The sequence below is a fragment of the Coloeus monedula genome, assembly GCF_965178545.1.
Source record: "Coloeus monedula genome assembly, chromosome: 1".
Classification (NCBI taxonomy): domain Eukaryota; kingdom Metazoa; phylum Chordata; class Aves; order Passeriformes; family Corvidae; genus Coloeus; species Coloeus monedula.
The window spans coordinates 87159672-87184812 of record NC_138781.1 but is presented as its reverse complement, the minus strand read 5'-3'; positions in this window follow the sequence as shown (position 1 = coordinate 87184812).

The following is a 25141-nucleotide window of genomic DNA, read 5'->3' as shown; positions in this document are numbered from 1 at the left end:
AGAATACAAGGATAAGTAATGACAAATATCCTAGTTTTCTCTGAACAGTTTAAACAATGTCTAACATTTTGATATTGAAAAGTAATAGGAGCTAGGTACATTTTAGGGTATCTGCAGTGTACACTGCTCCTTCATTGTCTGCAGCTAAATCAAAGTGTTCAGTCTACATTTATACCATTTTCACTGTGTACACAACCTGGTTCTTGGATCAGATGGGATAGAATTTCTCATTACCATCCTTTTTATCATGTAGACAGCCCTGGCCAGGACTAAAGAATCCTTTGTGCTATAACAGTAGAGAATCTCACAGATATATTGCTTGTATTTTAAACTACTTTAGAAAAGCCCTGATGCAGCTTGCTGAAAGTGAAGGCATGGCAAAGTTGCAGTTTTTACCTGTTCAGTGGTTCTGCACCTTCAAATAGGCCATTTTAATTTCTTAAGCTTAAAGTAGCATTGCTTGGTGCCATGCTGGGAACTAGCAGTGCTGAACTGCCCAGCAGGCTTTGCATGGGGCTGCCAGCATAGCCTCATGATACAGCAGAGTTCTGGCTGAGAGCAAGTCCTTTGAAAATGCATACCCTGACTCCTGTCCCCTCTGAACAACAAGATTTTTTTCCTCTGGTCCTAAGCCATCACAATTAATAAGCACAGCAGTACATATAACAGGAGTGCAATTTGTAGCCTGCCAGACTTGATGTTTTACAGCCCAGTAACAAGCACATGGCATGTTTATAAGGGCATGGCACAGGCTCTGAGCACAGAAGACATCATTGGGTATCTTAGATGACTGCATAACAAAGAAGAGGACAATTTGGGACCAAACTGTAAAACAAGGACCGTGGCAGAAAGCATCTTGGCTGAAAACACCCATGTTTCCCCATGGAAAGGATTAGCTGGCTTGGTCCAAGTCGGTGCTGTGTGGATGACCAGAAGATTAAGTGTCCAAATTGAAACAGGGAATGAATTAACTTGGCAAACAGATTTGAACAATTACACAAATAATCTTAATTTTGAATGCTAGTATTCCCAGGCTATGTAAGCTTGGACTCTGGAGCGTGCCTTGATCTGGAGAGAGAGGACAAGGCTTGTGCACCTCTTACGATTCTAAACCAAGGTTAGTTCTGCTCAAGTCTTCATGGACACAGAAATTAAACATGCTCAAGACCTACGCCTTACGTACTCAGAAGGTTTTCAACTCACAACTAACTTTTGGTGCTGCAACTGGAATTTTGGCATAATTATCAGTTGTCATTTAGGAAGGAGGAACATTAAGTTTCGCTGCTTTCCTAGCTGGAAGAGGGTTGAACCACACCCTTTACGTTCCAGGGAACTCGTATCTTCATTTCAAGGATCTTGAAGTGCTCACTGTCCACAGATACGTGTACAAGAGTCATGATATTAAAGAGAAAAAGGAAATTTTCTTAAAAAATGGAACATGACTCAGGCAAAAAGAAAATTCTTTCTTCGAGAGAACTGTGAGTTGCACTTGTTAAACTACTGTTATAAGACAGCATACCTTTAAGTTTAAAAATGCCCATGAAAGAAAATGAAAATCGCAGATTAACAAGAGTAAAATGTTTGAGAAATCCCACACCTTAGGGATTATCCTTACCTCAAGAACTGGAGAAAGTTATGGACATTTAAGAGGACTTTCTTTTAATCCTAACCAAAGACAGGTGTGTTTTCATCATTGCTTTCTGATATTTCATCCCTCTCACCTTTCTTCTTCATCCCCTACATTAGTATATCTATGAATTTTTATGTAAACAGAATATGCTTAATTAGGCTATTGTCACAGTGAACCAGCCATGAAAAACCTTATTGTCAGAATTATGAAAAGATAGTGTGACTTCTTGAAATAAAAATAAATTATCTTTTTTAAACTTTTAATGAGCATAGAAGTCAGATGAAATTCATTCACATGCTGCAAAAGCCAATTCTGATAATAATTAGGATTTTAAGTTGCTTTATTTGCATGCATCCTCTCATCTGGAAACATTTCAATGGACTGATTAATTTACTGTAAAAATCTAATCTGGAATAGTCATGGAAGGAATTATAAGAATAAAGCTAGCCTTCATGCCCTTATGTAACATTAATTACAGTTGAAACACACCAGTTATGCCTATTAGCATGTAAAAATTTATTCATTCAAAAATCCTTGTGCATTGCAACATTTTCAGCTCAGTCATTATTTTCAACATAGAGAATTTTAGACAAATCTTTCTGTGTTGAAAGTAATGAAAAGCAGTTCTGTGCCCAAGGCAGGAATCACAAAGTTGGTACATTTTTCTCATATGAACTATTTAATCTCTTAAGCTTAGAATTCACTTGAGAAAACAGTTATGAGTATAGCAACTATCTTTATCAATTCATGAATTTTGCATGAAATTAAACATATCAGTGTACATATCTGTAAACCCAAACCCCTTCAAAATGGAAATGTTCTGCAAGTTTTCTAGTTAGAAACAAGTACATCACTAGGGATATAAAGAAAAACATGTAGTGAATGAATTCCTCTTTCTGTTCTGTTCATGTATGCAGCTTTTGCTGCAGTCATCAAGTGGTAGTGTCTTGATCCATGAGTCTTCTTTCCTCCCTTCCTTCTGCTTTCTGCCTCATGGGAGAGGGGAGTGGGTGAGGGCCTGGATGGGTATTTGGCTGCTGGCCAGGGTTAATCCAACACAGCAGCCAGAGAGCCAAGGCAGCTCAGCAACTGGAGGTGTGCACACTGAACCATGGTCATTATCCCAAACTTTTGCATCAACAACTTCCAGCTTTCCCTATTACACTGTATTGCTGAGAGGGGTTTTTCTTGGCAGAGCCAGAACTGTGTGCCTTCTTTTCCAGTTGTGCCTGGACATGCTGCTTGCAGGGAAGCCACAAGTAAAGAACATGTACATACGTAAGGCCCCTCACTGATCTGTTCATGTACCAGGTGGCCCCTGAGGCCCTGTACTGCTCTTTCCAATAAAAGGGCAGAAAAGTTGGGTATTAAGAAAACTGATTTAGAGCCTTCTACACCTGTGGTTATGTACCAAATTAGCCAGTTATTTCACTACAGGAAATACCTCAGGGGTGACCTACTATCATATGGACTTATGCCATAACACTAGATATGCCAACCCTATTTTGGTTTGCAGACAGCCATATTCTGCATCCAAAAAAAGCATAATCAGCAGAGGTGATTCCACCCCTCTGCTCTTGTGAGAACCCACCTGGAGTCCTGTGTGAAGGTCTGGGGACCCCAACATCAGTACATGGACCTGTTTGATTGAGTTAAGAGGAGGGACACAAAGATGCTCAGAGGTGGAGCACCTCTCCTATGAACACAGGCGGAGAGAGTTGGGGTTGTTCAGCCTGGAAAAGAGAAGGCTCCAGGGAGACCTTGTAGCAGTCTTCCAGTAGCTGAAGGGAGCCTAAAAGAAAGAGGGAGTTTTTACAAGGGCATGGAGTGACAGGGCAAGAGGGAATAGCTTCAAACGAGAGTAGGTTTGGATTGGATATTAAAAGAAATTCTTCACTGTGAGGGTGGTGAGGTGCTGGAACAGTTGCCCAGAGAAGTTGTGGATGTCCCATCCCTGGAGGTGTTCAAGGCCAGGCTGGATCAACCTGATCTAGTGGAAGGTATCCCTGCCCAAGGCACGGAAACCAGACGATCTTTAAGGTCTCTTCCAACACAAACTATTCAATGATTCCATGGTTTTATGACTATGACTCTGAAGGCAAGCTGCAAGCAAATGACAATGATTTGGTAATACACACTCTCTAACAGTATCTTCTGTTTGGAATATCTGCTTCTGTAAATTACTTAAAGATTTTATGTTATAGTATTTCTATTTCAATTAGTATATTGCTGATTAAATTTTAGTGCCAACAGAAAAAAAGAGTTTTATGTTTGTTGTTCTCTGGGTAGCACTTCAGGTTGAAATGTACTATAAAAATTGTGCTGAGGTTTTCAGGCCAGAAAAGGAGACAGAAATAACAAAAAAAGGGAAATCCTGCCAGTCTGAATTTAGCAACACTCCTTGATAAACTGCTGTCATCAACATATAAATTTTAATTCAGAACTTTGGAAGCTATTCTGAAATTCTACTATATTTAGTGTAAATTGAATGGAACTTTTAATTCAGTTATTGATTTTCAAATATATAAGAAAATGTAAAATTGTCAAAAACGAAGAGTTAAGTCCCATTACTAGTGTCTGCTGGGGAGAAAATAGTTGTTTCCATAACTATGTAAGAAAGTCGGGCAGGGAGAACTAAATGTTGAAACCGTCAGTACAAGCTTCACGTAACAATGGCTGCTGCAGGGGTGCACTAGAGCCAGTCTTCCAGGTACCTCCAGCCAGGATAGTTTCCCTTTAGGTTCTTCATAAGTGCACTAAACTATTTGCTCTCTGAAATCTTGTGCTGTCGTTAGGATTTGGGTGGCTCCACCAGTCACATGGGCAGGAAGGAATCCACACACCTGCATCCTCTTACAGGGATCTGCTCCTTTTCAACACACAGGGTCAGCTGCGTAATAATGTTACCGAATTAACAGTACATTTTCATGTATCAAATTGATACACAACAGGCCCTTAGAAACCAGTTAGAGATTGTTATTTAGACACAGTATTTGTTTTGTTGTGATGTCATAACTAATGCTTTAGCAGAACGTATCTGTTCTCTAGGGTGAAGACCTTGGTAGAAAAAAACTTACCTGGTGTATGGTTCACACATCCCCTGCCCCCTCATTATTCTGGAAAATGTTTATGCCATTTTGAGAGAAAGTATGTTTCAAAATTAAAATCTAAGTAAGAAAAAAAGTATAAGTATCATATGAGGACATAAATATTATATGTGAATACATGAAAGTGGTGTAACAGGTTGTTGAGCAAGTTCTAGTCAAATCAAACCATACAAATATGAGTTATGCACTTGTTTGTTTGTTTTTCAGGAGAAAATCCTTGTTTTTCCCCTTGAAATGCCAAGGGAGATAATTATTTCGCTTGTTCACCTGAAGTGAGCTTGAAGTTGAAGAACTGAACAGAAATGCACCTGTGGTTCCTGCCCCAGTGTTGCAGCACCTGGCTGTGAAAGGAGGTGACGGCTCTCTTGCGATCGCAGCACTCCTCCTGCTGGTGGGAAACCACGCGAGTGGGACGCAGCCCTAGGTGCAAGCTGGGCCAGACTGATGGTGCAGGAGCCTACTTTCAAGAAGACTGGGAATAATGACCTCATCAGGGAGACTGAAACTGGGGAAAATCCAAAGGGTGTGGGGAAATGGGAATAAAATGAAAAAAATTTAGGTAGCGATGAGAGGAGTGCCTTAAGCAGGAAGAGGTCATGGCCCAGAGGAAAATAACACCAAAGGACAAAGGTACAGAAAGGCTGTACAAGACTTAAGATCTCTAATCAGTGTAACTCCAGTCTGCCAAAATAGGCGTAAGGTCCACTGGTTGAGCCTGCCTTTTCAGTGGTTATGTCAAAAAAAGAGAAAAACTGTTTTTTTCTTTTGTCACTCTTTTGGGACAATTAAAAGGGACCTCTGAAAAAACCCTAAAATTCTAAATCTGTTATTTCAGAAGTTACTAAAGAGATATCACAATTAAGATACTAGAAGAGAAATTTCACAATGAAGCTGTTTTAGCAGTGGAACAGCTTGCCCAGGGAGATGGTGAAATTTCTGTCATTAAAGATGTCAAAGATGTCCTTGTTAGGACATGGCCGTGAGCTACCTGTTTTGGCTTCAACAGTGCACTTGCTTGAAGCAGAAGGCTTGATGGAAGACCAGCAGATGTCTCTTCCAATCTATATCATCCTGTGAATGTAATATGCATTTTCTGGGGGAGCTTCCAGTTTCTATTGGAAGAGAAAAAAATCTAAAACTTGCATGCATCACAATGAAGCAGACAAAAGTTTGTCTTAGTCCTGGCTTGGTTTGATAGCTTCTAGTAAGAATTCTTTTAGACCCTTTTCAGTCACAGCCTTACACTTCTTAAAGCCACATGATCTGTCATTTATTTAGGTGTTGGGCTGACTTGGGGCTGTGCAGCAGAAAAGGCAGCATTGTCAAGACCGTGTTCTGACTCATTGCAGCTACACAAGTCAGCAAAGAAAGCTTTGTAGGAAGAAAAGAAGTTTCATTGAGGCTTGGAGAAATGGATCTTATCCATGCTAGTCCCTCTGACCTCAACACACTGCCTACTCAGGGTAAATTTTTGACAAATGCTTTTGTAGTTTTCAATATATACCTTCCCATCCAGGATATATTTTATGGCAGTGCTGGGCACAGGATAACAAAGCAAATGCATCTAAGAGTTTTTACACAAGCAGAGATTAATTGAATTTAGAATCACTCAATATAGAAAAGAAATAATTGCATGAGACAGCATGACAAAATCTAAAAAGCCATGATGCCCTAAAAAAAAAGTGAATAGGGAATAATTCACTGTTTTCTACAAGAACTATAGTAAAGATCAAAAGAAATTACCAAGCTGCAGATCAAAAGCAAGCAAAAGACTTCTTCCACAAAAAGTGTAATTAAGCTATAGAGTTCTTTGCCCCAGAAAGCACCCCAGAAAGCCATAAATGCTCAAAATATATATGATTTGTAAAAGTGATTAGACAAATCCAGAGAAGGCCATCCATCAAAAGTTATTACAATGAAAAAGGCAGATACAACCTTTGACTTGAGAAGTCTCTCAGAGAAGTGATTTAGTGTGAGAACATCCATTTTGCCTGTTGAATTAAGTGCACCCATGCTAAGTTTTGTGATCTATTCACAAGTGGCTACGCAAACAGTCTGGGCAGATAACTGCCATGTGCCTAACAAATAGCAGTGTTATCTGCTTTGACCAGATGCAAAGAGAGATCCTATGATTTAAGTGCCCCTTCACTTTACACAAAGGATATGACATGCTGCACAACTCTTTGCTTACTGTATTGCCATGAATCCAGTCATACTTGGAGTCCTGGAGCAGAGCCAGATAAAATGTTAAAAAAAATTACATGAGGAAATGTGTTAACAAAATAGAAGTACCAGATTTGGAGGATTGGATTTACCACTGCATCCAAAGCATTCCCTGCTCTTTCTTTTACAGAAGTTACAACTTGGGTTTGACTTTTTTATTTACAGTGATATAACTGAGGGATAATGAAACATGTAGTTTGTTTTTACATAACAAGTGGGTTTCCTAGTATTTGACAGAACAATATCACTCCCTACTAGCCCTGTTCTTACGCTCTTTCCCCAAACTTTCAGTTCTGGCTGTTGATGTATGTGAAACACATTTTTGTATTCACACTTGGAGCAGTATCTGTCAGTTTTACTGAGGGTTTTCCATTACCACTTTAGTGAAAAATTCTCTAGCATTGCAAAGAAACAATTAAAGTGCCTTCCCCTAACTTTTCCTCTTCTATTTTGGGGCGGGAGAAGTATTGTTTTGCCTAAGCAACCACGGCTTTCTGCATATGCAAAAGCTGTTGCAACTTCAATATATTGAAATTTAAAAATTCCCAGACTTAGTATAAATGACTTGGTATTTTGATATCACGTTCAGCGCTCCTGCTGCTACTTTGAACCATTGCATTGCACTGTCTCCCCAGCTCAGCAGCAATATTCCTCTTGAAGTTCCTCAGGGACACCTGGGCTGTAGGGATTAATGAAACCAGAATGTCTGGGACCTAACAGCTGCAGAAAGAGTCTAGACAGAGTCCTTGTCTCTTCTCTGAGGTATAATGACTGCTTTTAAAAGAGGGTGGAACTATGGATAGATGCCCAATGTCCCTCTTATTAAAAAGTAATGAGAATTGAAAATCTAACAAAGGACAAAAATGAATCCCAGGAAGTGCCCTTTTACATTTTTGGACTCACATATCTCCTTGTGAGTCTAGCCCTAGGTGACAAAAGGGCTCATCTCTGACACTGGCTGTTCAAAAGCTCACAGAGGCAATACATTAGAGACATGCACGCCCACACAGGGGTAGTTAGATCTGTAGCAAGCCAACCATGGTAATCAGCACATCAATGGCATTCCATCCTGCTGCTGCTGACTGCAGTGCTGCTTCTCATGCCATGCTTTGCTCCCTGGCAATCTCCTCCAAATGTCAGTGCCTCCAAAGAATCTGCTGGATGTTCCCATCATAGCCACAGGCCAGTAGAGAGCCCTGTCTAAAGTTGTGTAGGAGAAGTTTTTCTTCACTGGAGCAAAGGTGACATATTTGGAGGCTTTTCAGACAGTTGTTACACCTACAGGATTCAGAAAAGCCAAAACCTGGCCATATCGGTGGTCTCATGCAGGGCAGACAAGACCATGGTAGACTCAAGGCTGGTGCCTCATACTGGCATGGATGTGAACCCAGGCATTACTGTACAGGGTATTCTCTGAAGAGTGTTTCTCATGTTAGCTCCTGGAACCCAGAGAATGCATCCCAGAGTCCTGAAGGAATTGGCTGATGTAGTTGCCAAGCCACTTTCCATGATATTCAAAAAGTCATGGTGGTCAGAGGAAGTCCCGGGTGACTGGAAAAAGGGAAACATAATACCCATTTTTAAGGGGGAAGGAAGGAGAACCCTGGGAACTACTGAACTGACAGCCTCTCCTCTGGGCCTGGGAGGATCATGGAACAGATCCTCCTAGAAGCTGTGCTAAAGCACATGAAGGACAGTGAGGTGGTTTGAGACAGACAGCATGGCTTCACTAAGGGAAAATTCTGTCTGAGCAAACTGGTGGCTTTCTATGGTGGAGTGACTGCATCAGTGAACAAGAGAAGAGCTACAGAACTAATTTCTGTGGTCTTCTGTAAAGCCTCTGACAGAGTTCCCCACAAAATCCTTCTCTCCAGATTGGAGTCACATCCAGAAGGTAGTGATCAACAGCTCAGAGTCCCAATGGGCATCAGTGACAAGAGATATCCCTTAAGGGTCCATATTGGGACCAGTGTTATTTAATATCTTCATTAATGATACAGAGGAAGGTATTGAATGCACCCTCAGCAAATTTGCAGATGACACCCAGCTGAGTGGTGCAGTTGACACACCTGAGGATGGGATGGCATCCAGAGGAACCTGGATAAGCTCAAGAGGTGGGCACATGGGAATCTCATGAGATTTAACAAGACCGAGTGCAAGGTGCTACACCTGGGTCAGGGCAACCCCCCAGCACCAGCACAGGCTGGGGGATGAACAGATCAGAGCAGCCCCGCCCAGAAGGACCTGAGGGTGCTGGGGGAGGAGAGGCTGGACATGACCCAGCACTGTGCACTCACAGCCCAGAAAGCCAAACGTGTCCTGGGCTGCATCCAAAGCAGCGTGGGCAGCAGGGTGAGAGAGGGGATTCTGCCCCTCTGCTCTGCTCTGGTGAGACCCCACCTGCAGTGCTGCATCCAGCTCTGGGAGCCCCAGCACAGGACCTGTTGGAATGAGTCCAGAGGAAGCCACCAAGATGAATAGAGGGATGGAGAACCTCCCCTATGAGGAAAGGTTGAGGGAATTAGGATTGCTCAGTCTGGAAAAGAGAAGGCTTTGAGGTGACTTAATTGTGGCCTTCCAGTAACTGAAGGGAACTTAAAGGAAAGATGGGGCAAGACTATTTATGAGGGTATGTAGTGACAGGACAAGGGAGAAAAGACTGAAAGACAGTAATTAAGACAGACGGTAAACAAAAGAATTATGTTAACAGCAGGAATGAGACAAACTAGCTCCATGTTAAAAACAATTGAAAACAGATACTCTTTTTGGTAGACTGTAGCCTAGGCAGCAAACTGTTGGTTGTAACACATTTTCTATTATTCTGTGAATTATCTGAATCTACAAGAGAATGAAATGTGATCCTCTAGTCTGGGAGCAGAAGCTCTCAGGAGGAAAACTACTTGGATTCCAATTTCTTATTCAAAGAATACTTGCTGTAAAATACTTAAACTTTTATCAGAGCAGCTATTTGAAACCAAGTGAGCAATCTAAACAAGAAGAGCAATTGCTATTCTCTGCAGATTGACAATAAGTTTATTAAAGTGTCTTTGGATGTGATCAGAACCCTGGTCTTAAAACCTCTGTTATCCCCTTAACATGATAGATGTGCCAATGTTGTTCTTCCTCAAGGAAGGCTTAAGAACAGGAAAAGCTGAAAGTCCTGATTTCAGTGCACCATTGAAGAGTTAATAACTGCACTTTCAGAGCAGGTTCTGCAAGTGCCAACTCTTAGATTATACCAGTTCCTGCTGCCTGCTGCCTGCAGGGTCGCACAGGAGAAAATCTGCTCAGCAAGGGTGCTGATTCCTACTTATGCTTCTTCCAACCTGAATGAGTCCTTTGGACCATTATGAGTTAGACTCAAATGATGAGTAAATCTGACTGTCAAAATATTGTAGAAAGTTAGAATGAAGCTAACAAAGAAGTTCAGGTATCAGAGTAGTTCAGACTATTCTCCTGGAGATAGCAGGGCTTCCTGAAGAGTTTGGGAGATCTGGGCTTAACTGCTTGTGGCACACATTTCCAGAGCCTAATTCCCCATTAACCAGAGAAAAAAGGCAATGAAAAGAACCATTAGAGGAGAACAAAAAAATAACCGTGGCCTCAGGCACAGAAAAAATGTGTGGCTCTGAGACATAACTGTCTCTGAAGCTCCAGAGCTGTCAATAAGCTAAAATAAGCTAAATTAGAGCTTTTGTAGTACAAGAAAACAAAATTATGTGCCATTTTGAGAGATTTTTGTTAAGTGGATAAGCTGCCTTCTATCATTATTTTCAGTGTCTAAACCAACATAAACAGTGTGTAGAGCCCCAAATATTGGCTAAGTACTTAGGTCTACTAAAGTTAGTATTATGGACCAAATGTTTCACCTGATGCAATTATAACACCTGATGGAAGTTCACAGATCAATAAAATGTTATTGTGTTTCAAATACACAAGGCAAAAAGAAATTCTCTTAGAAACATTTTACTTTGGAAAAAAGATATTAAGACACGCTGTTCCCAGTGCAGAAATAAAGACAGACATACTCTGTTTTTTTGTCATTAATTACTTACGGCTTATTTTGTAATTCTATAGAACATTTTCTGAGGACCAATTTATATACAAATATATGAAGTATGCCAACACAATCTAAAATGCAAGAGCTTTCAAGATAACTTTAAGTATCATCCCTTCCCTTTTGCCTGGCGATTAAAAGAAAAGCAGAAGTTAATAGACATGAATATACAGCCTGCTCTGTCATATATGATTAAAATAGATTCTTCCTAAAGAGATCTGGGATGGATTGCAAAATTATCAAAATCCACATCATTGTCTGAAATTTAAAAGTGAGCAACCCACATCATAATAGAGCAAGTAAAACTGCTACATGTTTTACATTACATAAGTTGTTTTGTGGCAAACTCTTCAGTTAAAGAAACTGAGGAATGGCTGACCTTTTTAAAAGACTTTTTGGTTACTGTTTCTGTGTTGGAAAAGTCTGGCGACTGCGGCGGGGGGAGACATTGCAGAACAGCCAATATGGTTGATAAAAGCAAGCTCCGTTTATTAACAATCCAGAGGCACTTATATAGTATACCAGCTTGTTAACTCCTAATTGGCTTAAACCTATCACAGCGCATTTCTGCTTCTACATAATTAGACTACATTGGCAAGCTTCTACAGTTATGTTATGATTAAAGAATTCAGAGTTCACCCTCCCTTCTCCTGGTCAGTACATCTTATCTGCACAGCTGCACCTCTTCAAAGCTCCCTTCTTCTTCCCAGGCCTGTTTCTCGCACAGGCACTTCTCATGGAGGGCTTTTCTCATGCAGGCCTTTTGCTTGCAGGCTTTTGCTTGTACAGTTATTGATTTGTTCCCTTTATCAATGATCCATGTCCCTGATCCTCTAATCATTTTGCAACATTTCTGCTTTCTCAGACTAATTGTGCACTTATTATATTGAAATCTAAAGTCTTGTCCATTTCTATGGACCTTCACTCAGGCATCCAAAAAACGAACAAGTGTATTTAAAGGAAACTAACAAGTATATTCAAAGGAATATACTGAAACAAATAACAAAACCCCCCCCACAAAACCAACATCAAAAACCTCCCAACAAAACAACAAACCTCTTGTGGCATTCTTGTTGGGGTAAAAGCTGCTAATTATCGACATGCATAAATGGATATCTATTCAAAGCAGGCAAAAATATATCACATTAGTATGCCTCATTTATTTAATGCAAGTTGTAGATAAAATGGACACTGCAGTGACCAAAGCAACACTTCCTTAAGGGCTTCTGACTGTTCTCCAAAAATGAATTAACTAACACTGAAGAATAAAGGCTCGCATCAAAGTGAGATTTTTAATTCAATACCAAATTGATATTTAAGGTTTTCTCTCCTTTAATCAAGAGGATTCTGGTTTTATTACCCTTCACCTTCAGCTCCTAAGTATTTCCTATCAGATTTTGCCAGTTCTGCAATATGGAAGTGTTTACAGATAAAGCTTGTATGAAATGCTGTGACAAAAAAAGTAAATTTCACATAAAACACAACAGAAAGACAATCACTGCTATCTTAGAAAAATGTTTGTTGTGGTAGAGGGTGACACCAGCGATTGTTTCAGTGCCTGTGTCTTAGCTATCAGCAGTGGCCATGACTTGGCTTATCTATGTAACCAGAGGCTCAGTTCAGGGATACAGTCAGATGGGTTTGTTATAACCAGTAAGACAATGTGATAGCACAGAATCATATTCTTTCGGGACAATAAAAAAGTATGTGGGTCTGGGTTTAAGAATACCTCACCATGAGTATGAAATCACGGAGTAACTTCTAGACTGTGAACAAATGTATACAAATGCTTTTCTTCAAAACTGTCTTGTCTTCTTTTCTCACTTAGTTACTTGCTTGAAACACAGATGACTTCTCACCATACCAGATCTAGTTTTCAGAGGATGAACAATCTTGTGTTTAGTAAAAGTGTTTGTGGCCAAAATCCAGTAGTGAATACACAGAATCACAGAAGAAGGAAAGCTTTCCCTTCCATCCACTTGGAATTTTCCTTCTTCCAGCCTGAGTATTGTCTTTGCTCCTTTCTTTGAACTCCTTTGGGCAGAATAACACAACAATTGGATTCCCTGAGCTTCTCTTTAAGCTAAATAATCAAATTCCCAGCTTCTCACTGTATATCATATGCTCCAGCCCCTCAGCCATCTCAGTCTGGCCCCCTGCTAGATTCACTGCAGTTCTGTTGCACTGCAAAGTCTATAGCAGCCATCACCTTTTGATTTATTTGTGCCTCTTCCACTACCCAGCTGTGTAACTCTGAGAAAACCAAACCACAATAATTTTTCTTTTTCTCTTGCCACTCTGTTAACTATGTCCTTTTGGGAGTGAATGCTTACAAGTAGAAATTGCTTCTTCTCCTAGGTTACAGTGTAAGATGTAACCAAAAGCATGTATTCTATTATCATCTTCGCAAGCTGTCAAAGCAGGGGGGGCAGTGTTCATTATCTCCTACGGTGGCTCATCCCTGATAACTCCCTCCGGGCATATCTCTGTTTGATTCCGAGACTATGCTAGCTAACCCATGACAATGGGCCATCAAGGACCCACCGCATGACTCAGAATTACATCAGCCCACTGTGAGATGCTCTGCCCAGGGGGAGGAGCCAAGCATTCCCACCTGGATATAATCTGGGGCTTGGAACAGCACAAGCAGCTCTTACCTATGGGATTCCCAGAGGACAAGAGCCACCACTGGACCTTCATGTGAAAACCAGACCCTTTTCTACAGGATCACTTCATCTGGACTGCTACCACCACCCTGACTAACAGGGTGTCAGGTTGTATCCTGACTCTGTCAGTGTTCTTGTACTATTGCATTTATTTTAGTTTTCCTATTAAATTATAATTCTGACTTGTGATCTCCCACTGGTTTGTTTTCAAACTAGTACATTCTACCACTTGTGTGTACCAAGTGTGTTCCAAATACGTCAGGATTCTGATCTCTCTTGGCTTCTGGGCATTGCTACAATAGAAAAAGCAATAATACTTATCCACAGTAAGCACAAAGGGAAAAGATATTGCAATAGGACAAAAAGAGAAAGACCTAAGTATGAAATGAGGAATGATGATTTTTTCATTGAGCCCAGATGGTTTTTTCACAGAGCAAAAGCAGAAGTCCCTAGAAGCTGGAAAAACACCCATTTTTGCTTCACTACCTGGAGCTACCATCATTGTACCTCCCACAGTCACTGGACAAAGATGTAGATCTTGGGAATCACATCTGCCAGTTCCTTTGCCCTGGAGTGCTCTCTGCAGGATGGGTTTCACCAGAGTCTCTCTCTGGTTTTATGCCAACTGATCTTCCCCGAAGTGTTGGTGTTGTGTTGTTGTAAGTGTAATAGCTGAAGACAAAATCAGGCTGTAGATGTGAATTGTCTTTCAGAAGGTTCCTGGGATGCCAGATTTTTTTAAATCTCATTGTGAAAAATAGGGTGTCTCCTTTTTTCAGTTGACTCACTGAATGCAGAGTAAACCCAATATTTCTCAAGTCCAGGAAGGATATCTGGGTACTTATTTGTGTTGTTATGCAAGTGATATTGATTATCTCATTCATGTAAACAGGTGGCCAGCTGAAGAATATAATGTGCCATTAAGTGGAGTTAATGTTCCTCAGTATATTGTTCAAGCGTAAACAAATTTTTATCACTAAACCCAACTTTACCTACCTTATGAGTAATTTAGAATTTTTATAAGCATATTTATTTCAAATTTCTGAGTGAAGCAAGCAAAAATTATGTACAAATTCAAAGCACAGTGAATGAGAATATTGTTAGGTGTTACCAAACGTTTTCTCCCAATTTTTTTTCCCCAAAACTTCATTTTCTCCAAAGTGTTAAAGGAAGTTTTCCCATTTCCAATTTCTAAATGAAGTTTTGGAAGCCTATTCTGTTGTTTATTTCCCAGTTTTGCAGGGTTAAAAATGAGAAAAAAAAATGTTGAAGAATCATTAGTGGAAATGCACATGAATAGACCATCAAAATTACTGCTGGTAGAAAAAATTTTGTTCACTTTCATTTTTTCCTCTGTTTAATAAATAAAAGGCCATAGAAGCCATAGAAGTAATTAAATGCTCATCCTCCATGCTGGAGTTCAAAGCCCAAGTTCTTGCTTTCTATCATAGAGTTAATGTACATTTAAACCAGTAGACTAAAAGACATGAAAAAATACTGGAATTGTCCTGAAACAAAATTGACAATCAAATTACTAAAACGAAACAAACACAAAACCCAAAAGGAAGATCCCCTGCAACTCAGTTTATTTCCTGTTGAGATTCTCTTAGGCAAATTCAGGAAATGTCATTCAACTTCTGCCTATTTTATATGATAAAGTTCCATGTAATAGGGTAAAAAATTATCTGTGGAGTTTCTGGGTCAATTGTTTTCCTCGCAGTGTTTCTTGATGCGTAAAAGTACAGGATTCCTGACTTTTGTAATCTGAAAATTTTGTTTACAGAATTTTCCTTATTGTCTGGATAAAAACCTGCAGCTTTTCTTTCAACGAGTAAATAAAATCATACAGCACTTTTTTTCCCTGGAATTATCTAGACTGCTCTAAAAGTTCCATTAACATACAGCAGTCCCTTTTAAATTATCAACTTTTAATGCTTCTGCATATGATAGAGTTGCCTATTTTGTGAAATGAATAGTTTCATGGGAACATCAAATGAGTGCTCAGCACAAGCAGCCCTTGGCCAAAATCCATGGTAAGTGCTGGTAAATTATTAGAGAAAGAATAGAGAACTAAAGATACTGCCACGCTACTGCCATGCAGTTCTCAAACTGTTCCTTGCCAACTTCCTCCTCTATTCAACTCAAATGCAAAGAAGGCTATAGCAGGATTGAAAAACATATGGACAAGGTCAACAGTGAAGATAAAGGGTATGGGAAGTCTCTGTATGAGAACAACTTGACAGTAACTCTTCCACTTAGGCTGGAGATGACCGAGGTCATGGAAAATGTACCAAACAAAGCCTACAAAATCAAAAGTGCACAGGGGGAGAGAGAGAGGATACATATCACTGCTTCTACCAAAAAAACCCCTAGGAACCATCAAATAAGGCTAGTAAGTAGCAGGTCAAACCAATCAAAGGAGAAGGTTAATCACCCAGTGTTAAACTGTAAAACTCCTTGTCAGCTGCTGGTGAGGACTGATGATTTGCATGGCTTTGAAGGGAGAAGGGATAGTGTAAAGGAGATACATCTGTGGAGTGGTAATACACAGACAAATCACTTCTGCACTGGCAAGTTTCCAAGCTGTAATTCCTTGATGCTGGAAAAGTATTTGGGGCATTTATCACTACATGTTTTCTTTATTTGTCTATTCTTTCCCTAGGTATCTGAGCTGCTGCTGGGGAAGGCAGAGGTATGAGACCATCCATGCCTGTGTGGCAGTGGCCAAAGAGCTTCCACTTCCTGCATGAGCACCCATGACCTTCAATCTTTCCTCATAGCTGTCAAAAATGGGTTTTCTCTGCCTTCTTCCAGCCACTGCCAAGGCAAATCTTTATCCCTGGCTCTTTATCACCTGGTTCACCACATTTTGACTTTCCCTGGATTCTGCATTATTCATGGTTTTTTACCAGCCATGCAGAGTCTCTCTGCACACTGAATTTATGCAGCTCCAATTCATCCTCTTGCCCTAAGTGTTGTTTAGAAGCCAACTCAGAGCTTTCTACACCTGCCCCACCTCTAACAACGCTGTCTGTCTGTGCTGTCTGTGCTGTCTGTCTGACTTAGCAGAGCAGCTGAGCCTTAGGAACAGCTTAGTGGGATGCTGCAGATACTGCAGGTGCCATTGGGAAGAAAGCAAAGGCAAAGGTGAAGGGAAGGGAGGACATTTATTGTAATCATGCCCATTGTGTGTGGTCTTGTCAAGCTTGAACCGGTCCTTACGGATCGGTGGTGGGCTCTCAGAAGTGGGTGTGATGGTGCAATTGTGCGTATTCTACATCCCAAGCACAAATTCACTTTTAGACTTCTGTGGACCCTGGCCAGAGCAACAGCTATGGCTGATCTCCCCAGGCCAACACCATGGGTACAAACTGGCATTCCAGATTTTTGTCTGGATCAGTGTGACACAAAGACTGAAGTAAAGGTCACTTCTTCCATCTGGAATCACAGAATTATGGATTCATAGAATAATACTGGTTGGGAGTCGCCTCTGCAAGTCATCTTGTCAAACACAACATTCCTCATCTTCCTGGAAAAAAAAAAAATAGAGAATTTAGGCTCCAAGGTCTCATCACTCTTCTTGGCAATTCTTGCCAGCTCATGAAAGTTACTTCTGGCTTCGTGTTCTGGCTTCTGTTAACATTTCTCAGGTGCACAATGCTGCCCACACATGGCATGGCTAAGCTCGTATCTAATTCAGATTTGAGAATTCATTTGAATTGGTACAGCAGCCAAAGAGTTTCTGTCATAAGAAGGTGAAGGAGTGGATTGCAAAATGGTGAATGCAGAGTGTGTAATGCCCACATGGAGACAGGCTCCCATCCAAGCAGAAAAGGCTATTAAATCATTTTAACACAGCAATATTTTCAGCTATGGAAGGAATAAAATATTTATCTAAATACTATTCCAATAATAAGAAGCCAGAAAGAATGCTCTATGGTTTCTTTATAAGAAAAATACAAGAGGTGTTTTATAACATACATTTATTTTTTAAAGCTCTGTAGATCACATCAGATGTGGTCTAACTGTAGTCTTCATAAACTACAGATTTTGTCAGACATTTTATATTTCCTAAAAGGATTTTGCACCATATTGTGATATTTCTATCTTCTCCATGTTACTTTTTTACCTTTTCTGATGGTTCATCTGGTGAAATTTAAACTTTCAAGTGTGTGTTATTTTAAAAGAACCTTACCGATGAACCTTACACAATTTCATTTGATACTTTTCTATACCGTTGAACTAGAGTGAATAAAATAAATTTAAATATAGACCATCGAATTAATTTCTGCTCTTATGTGTCTTGTGTGAGGTGATATATTACATGAAGGTAGGATGAGGAGGCAGAGTGATATTCAGATAGAACAGGTGCGCTTTGGTTCCAGTACCATATGGAAAGAGCAGTCCTAGGTTGCTTAGACAGTATTGGGTTCCAAATTTTGTGGGGTATTTCACACTCATTGAGTGAAAGAGACTGCAATTTATGGTTAAATGGGATTCCAGAAGTGTAATGAGAATATAAAGAAAAAAAGGGGCTTAAGTTGACCAGTGCTGGAAACTTGCATTTTCAAAAGACATTATTAGTATAAAAGTAAAAATATACATGATTTAATCTTGCAAGAAAATACTAATAAACAAACCTTGCTGGTCACTTTTTCTGGCTAGCTGGTGATTCCCATTGGGAATGAGCATGAGAACAGAACAAAAACATGTCCTGCGTGTGGTTGTATGGATGGGAAGGAGTTGAGCTGAAAGCTCCTGCTTCGTTCCAAAGGACTGAGTATACAGAAAAATTAAAGTGACTATCATCATCAGAATTAGCATGTTTTTTTGTGAATGAGAAGTACCTTAGCTGTTTATACCACAGCAAGGTTTGCTTTTGTCTTACTGACCAGAAATTTTCTATTTTCTGTTAATTTTTTTTTCCAGGAGAAGTCATCTACATTATCAAGGTATTGTTTGCTAACTTATCTACTATGGATATTTCAGTGTATTTAGTCTCAACTCAGCACCTGCAGGTCTGCAGATTCTCTGGGAAATCAGACTTAAGCAGCAATCAGCTAAGTGCCACAATGTACAGATTTATTTATTTTATTTATAGGTTTATTTATTTATTTTAGTAAAATTAAAAGTATTGCAAAGAAAGCCTATCATAAAATGAAAGCCTACATTGAACTAAAATTCCTGGATGCTGATTCTTGTCCACTTGTCACTCTGTCAGTTCTGATGAATCTATACACTTTGGCAAAGAAAGTCCACCAAAGAAAACTGGTCAGTAGATACCTTTTTGAATTTGTAATTTAATAATCCTGTTCGACCAGCTCAATCCAATATGTACCATTCATTTTGGAAGTTTCCTGCCACTTGTTCCCCTCTTATTCATTTTTGGCTTCTGTATCAGACTGCCAGGACCGCTCCAAGGAGAAAATAATCTTCAGGTTACATAAATTGGTTGTAAACGTCCATGCTGATGAAAACATTAATGACATTTATCAGAAGACATTAAAACTTAAGTTTGGTATACCATTACAAGCTCACCCATAGTGTTATTATTTTAAAAACACATAAATGCATTCATACGCAGATACTACTAAGTTTCATGAAAAATAATTTTTATTATTCTTTTATCTTCTTTTTCTTAGTATTGAATGGCTTCAGGATAAGAAATTTCCTAGAATTCCTTTTTTATTTGTGGCACAGAAATGAGGATATCTCACAGCCTGTCTACTCAGGTGTGAAGGATGAAAATGGTTTGTAAAGGGGGTAGTTATTTCACAGAAAAAGCATGTGGGATTTAGATATGCTTTTGACTGAACAATTTTACATTGTTCGTTTTGCATTCACTTGTCACATTTGTTGTGCCAAGAGATGGACTGAAAGCTCGCTTTAGCTAAGCATGTGTTGATTCCATGTTTGTTATTTCAGATGTACCATTTTCCTTTTTTTTTGTTATTGTTATATTGGGGTTTTTTTCCACTTTTACACACTTCTACTACAAATAACATCAATGGGCAGTAACACCACTAGCTTGAATGCCTATGGAGGAGCTGTACCTGAGAAGGGTAGCAGAACCCAGCATCCCTGCCATGCTCAAGGGCGGCGCTACCATTCAGAAGAACTTGACAGGGTTCAGGGAGGGTTTGGAAGGAACCTTAAAAGATTCAACAAGTCCTGTGCCTGGGAAGGAGAAACTGCTGGCAACAGCACATGCTGGTGATGTTCTGGCTGGGGGAGCAGCTTTGCTGGAATGGGAGTCTTGGTAGCAGCAAGCTGAGCATGGGCCAGCAGTGTGCTCTGGCAGCCAAACAGGTCAACTGTACCAAGGAGTGTATTAGCAGGAGTGTAGCTGTCATATGGAGGAAAATTGCTGTCTTTTGCTGCTCAGCCTTCATCAGACTTCATCCCAAATTCTGCACTCAGCCTTGGGCCCGCTTACGCAAGAAAGACCTTGACAAGCTGGAACATTCTACAGAGGCCACCAGATCAGTCAAGGGACTGGAGCACCTGGTCTGGGAAGAGAGACTGAGGGAACAGAGCCTGTCAGCCTGGAGAGAAGAAGGCTTGGGGTGGGACACTGTCATAGGTTAGCAAGCATAGTCCCAGAAGGGATGTCCTTGCTAAGGGGTGCTTACAGCTTCCTCTGGGACCTGATAGAACCTATCAGCTGGCCAGTTTGAATAAGGACAATTCTCTAAGCCACTTAAAGTTGTGAACACCTCTGTGATCCACATTTAAGAATAGGCAAACTCCCCCTCCAAGCTCTCTCTCGTTTCCGGCGCTGGCACAGGTGGCTGCAGGCCCCGTGTGGGGGCCAGCGGGCCCGGCCAGGCCCTGCTTGGGCCAGGCTGGGCCGGGCCACGGCCATCCTGGAGCCATGGACCTGTTCCAGCCATGGAACCCCCCCCACTGCCTTGCCGTGGGCAGCCGGAGCGGCTCGGCTCTCCCCCCTCTCCACTGCAATAAGAAAAATTCAACATTCCAGCTGCAAAGCTGCAAGGCTGAGGTGAGATTAACCCTTTTATTTCTGTGAAGAGCTGAAAATCTGAGGGAAGAGAGAGAGGAGATGCTTAAAGCTGAAATTCTGTTGTGAAGCTATGATATATCAGAGTATCCTGTTGTAATTTCATGAAGATATGGGGGGTTTTTGGGGTCCTTCCCCTGCCATGTAGCCCTGGCAGAGGGGCCCTGAGGGCACAGACACGGGGTTTCCCTGCCCCTGCTCAGCCTCGTTCCCATGGGTTGTTTTGTGTTCCCTGCGCGGGCAGAAGGACCCTCGGGTCCCGTGACTGGAACAGTTCCTGGGCAGAGCCCCGGCCATGCGGCTGGAGAAATAAACATCTCTGAAACAGCTATCAAGAATCTGTCTGTCCTATATATTTCCTTTCCACGGGACTCCTGGTTTGATATATGCATGTTGCAGTATCCCCACTGCAACAGGGGGTGGAGTGTTCAACTCGTAAGCAAAAGCACCTGCACTGAGATAGGCAAATGCTGACGCAGCTGTAATTTCATGAGAAGTTTGGACAGGGAGAGATGGACCAGATGAGGACTTTTGCTCCAAATGGGAAAGGAGAAAACCTCAGTTCCTAGAGATGCTCCCAGAGATAGTCTTAACGATGAAGATGATGAAGACCCTTTGGTCCCAGGGAAGGAGAAGGGCCTCTGTTTTTGTTTCTGAACGGCTCAACCTTAAAATTGTACCCCAAAAAACTTCAAGAGTGGACCCTCGAAAGCAGTTGTGGGAAAAGCTGCAAGTCGGGGGGAAGGGACTCACATGCAAGCAGAGAGACTCCTCTTCCTAAATGGACTGAACAATATTTGGAAGTGGGCGGCTGTCTCGTTGTGATAATGTTTTCATAGCACAAGCAAGAAGAGACTTCTCTTCCTAAATGGACTGAACAAAGTTATTATGGAAGTGGTAAACAGACTGAACATCTTAAGGGTTGTCTTTTTACATTGTCACTTGGAGAAGGGAGGAAGGTGGGGGGAGGAGGAGAGTTCTGAAGGTGTGGTATAAATTTTTTTTCCCTCTTTTAGGTCTGTTAATAAACTTCTTTATATTCTTTCAAGTTTGGTGCCTGCTTTGCATTTCTCCTAATTCTTATCTCACAGCAGATAAACAGTAATGAGTATTTTGGACCAAACCACTACAGACACATACCTAATAACAACCTTCTAAAACTTACAAGGATGTCATCAAGAAGATGGAAGAAGGCTTTCCACAGATGGGTGTGCCAGAGGATGATACAAGGCATATAAATTGAAAGAGCAGAGATTCAGACTGGATAGGAGATACTTTTCCAGCATGAAGACAGTAAAGCAGTGGATCAGGTTGCCTAGAGAGGTTATGCAGTCTTCATTCCTAGATATTTTCAAGGCCCATCTGGGTAAAGTCTTAAATAATGTGGTCTGACCTCATAGTTGACACTTTTTTGAATATTAGGTAAGACTGGATAACCTCCCGAAGTCACTCTTGACCAGAAATTTTCTATCATCCTATGATCAACCTAGAAACCTTCCTGAATTTTCAAAAGTGCAAATAAGTAATTTTTTCCAATTCCAGCACTGTTCTAAATATGGCTATTAACACTATGCAAATAAGTAATTTCCTTTTGCACTAAAACTTTCCCTGTATAATTAGCTTCAGAGACTTTGTAACTCTTGGTCTACATAAAATGAACTATATTCAGTACTTTCTCCATGTGCATTCAGTAACACCATGACAAAAACTATTAAAATTAATTCCTGTGAATCTATTTTTACAAACTACTGTGGCTTCTGTTCTCCAAGAATGATCCACAATTTTTAATTACATTTGGCAGAGAAGGAAAATTGGTTTTGTGTTTACAGGCATTCTGGAGGAAATGAAATGTATTATTCAGTTCAACAGCTAATGCTTAATGATGGAACAGCAGAGTTGTTGTTTTTTGGGTTTTGGGTTTTTTTTTTTCATTGGTTTGGTTTGGTTTGGTTTTGGGGGTTTTTTTGGAGAGGATTTTAACACATATATATCTCTCTAAAACACATTTCCTGCCCAGATCCTATAGCTACGCTGGGAGAAGTAGCTATAGGAGAAGGAGGCAAAACTTTCAGTCTCATACTAGGCAATTCTACTTGAAATGTCAATCTTGAGTGTTCATTAATTAAATACATGTAATAAAGAGAAAAAAAGATAAACTTATGGGTCACTGTATTAATTTAGAAGACTGTACATACAGACATCAGTACTTATTCCAGAGATGTTGCTTTATGGAAGGTGGATCAGGTTCAGTGAAAGAAATGGGTAGCACCCTTCTCCCCCAGAATAAAATGTTGGCCATTAAAACACCTTTCAGGGATATTGCAGATGTAGGAGGATGTCCTTTGAAGCAATCATGAAACTGGAAGATGGGTCTTCTAGTGAATGCTCTGAGTCTTGAGTCTGCCAGCAGACACCAGCTCTTCTGTTTGCACTGCTTTTTTGCTTCACTTATTATTTTTCTTATTAGACCTCTCAGGCTTTTTAAATCCCATCCAAAGTAATTTATCTCTGGAAGTTATTTTAACAATTTTTTCTTGACAGCAATGCAATCCCACCATAGAAAAAGAAAATAAAAATGTACAAATAAACCCAAGCTCCATCAGTTCTGGAGAGGCCAACACATGTGACTAGCTATTTTAATGAAAAATATTGCAGGATGTTTCAGAACAGGGATGATTTCTATGAAGAAACTGTCCTGACAGAAATATCTTCAATCATGCTGAAACAGAATAAAGATTTTAAGAAATAAAACCAAAAAGTAAATACATAGACATTTTCAGAAGCTCTATGCAAAATATTTGCCATAATACAAAAAAGAAAGTAAAACAATTAGTACCGTGCACAATCCATACTTAACTCAGTTTCACAGATCATTCCTTAAAGAAGAAAGAAAGTATGGATTTTATGTAAACAAAAATCCACCCTCCGTACATGAGCAATAACTGTGAGTACTCACTGGAGAATTACTTGTATTGCAGGAAGATAACATTCAAAAATGAAAACTAATGCGTGAAGTATTAATAACTTGATATCAAATAGCAAGAAGAAACATGATAACAGGGAAATAGTTAGTTGTTTTTTGAAGAACTACACCATTCTAAGCTCTATATCTTTTTTTACCATTTTTCTGTCATTCTATCTGTGATGATGATGGCAGAGATGTAGCACCGGTGTCTCTGCTATAGCTTACACCCCCTACATTCACAAGCAAGAAAATACTAGGACAGTTTTGTTTAACACTGTGCTCCTTTTCAGCAAAACACTCCAGAATCCTGCATGTGAAGTGACGTGACACAAACAACATCAAAAGTGAACCCATTAGCAAGAGCAATCAGCCATTACTTGATAATCACTAAGCAGAACTGTGCAATTCTCAAGTGGCCACAGTGTACGCTCCCTTGCTGTAGATGAAGAAAAGCAGTCATAATTTCCCTGAACAAAGTAACTGGTTATCTGGGAGTACCTGCCTAAAACTCTCAAAAAGAAGGAAATGTTCCCTCTTTTGTGTGTATGTGTTTTGAACAAAGGTTTGAAGCGAAACTTCAAAAGCACCCAAAGCCAGCAATTTGATTAAATTGCTACCTCAAAAACCAATCTTCCTTTAACACTTTCCAACTGGATGTGGAAGTCTACTTTGAATAGAGCTTTCCAGACTTCCAGACTTGCAGTGGGATTGTGATCACGTATCACATAATGTTGAATGTGCAGTCTAGAACTTGGCTATCATTTCCCGAAGTTACCCTTTATTTATACACCTTTTATCATAGGCTTCACGGGTTAAAGAAATCTAAAGTCATCACATTTAGCGTAATTCAGCATTTGAGTTGAATGCTCGGCCTCAGTTGCTGGTTTTAACACTCAGGTATAATGTCCAACTGGGAAGTTCCTCAGAGTGTCAGCTTTATTATTGACAGCCACAAAAAATGACTGAGGCAATCATGAAACCAGAATGACAAAATACCATCTCAACCTTTCCATGATGATGCACCCTTTGTTTAGGAGCTCTTTGTCTGTCAAGAAGTGAAAAGGAGACATTATTTGTTACACATATACATTTGATACACAGAATCACAGAACAATTTCTCTGGTTGTGCTATGTGTGAGTCAATAACTGCATAATATTGTGCCTTTATCAATAAAGATTCTTGTCATCATAATGTATGTGATGCCAATATGCAAACACTACCCACAGCCATCTCAAATAGTTTGGTCCATGCTTACTGTCCTCTAAGCATTCCTTGTCTGGAACTGCATCTGTCAGTCCCATCGTTCCTAGATGGGCAATAGCTTGAAGTTAACCACTGACCTTGTAAGGCCGTTCACCTCAAACTACACTAGCATTAATAGGGTAGGAAGGGGTTGAAAGGATTTATTTAAAACAATTGCACAATGCCACACCTGAAGAAATGAAAGAAAAAAAAGAATTTAGTTTTCTTG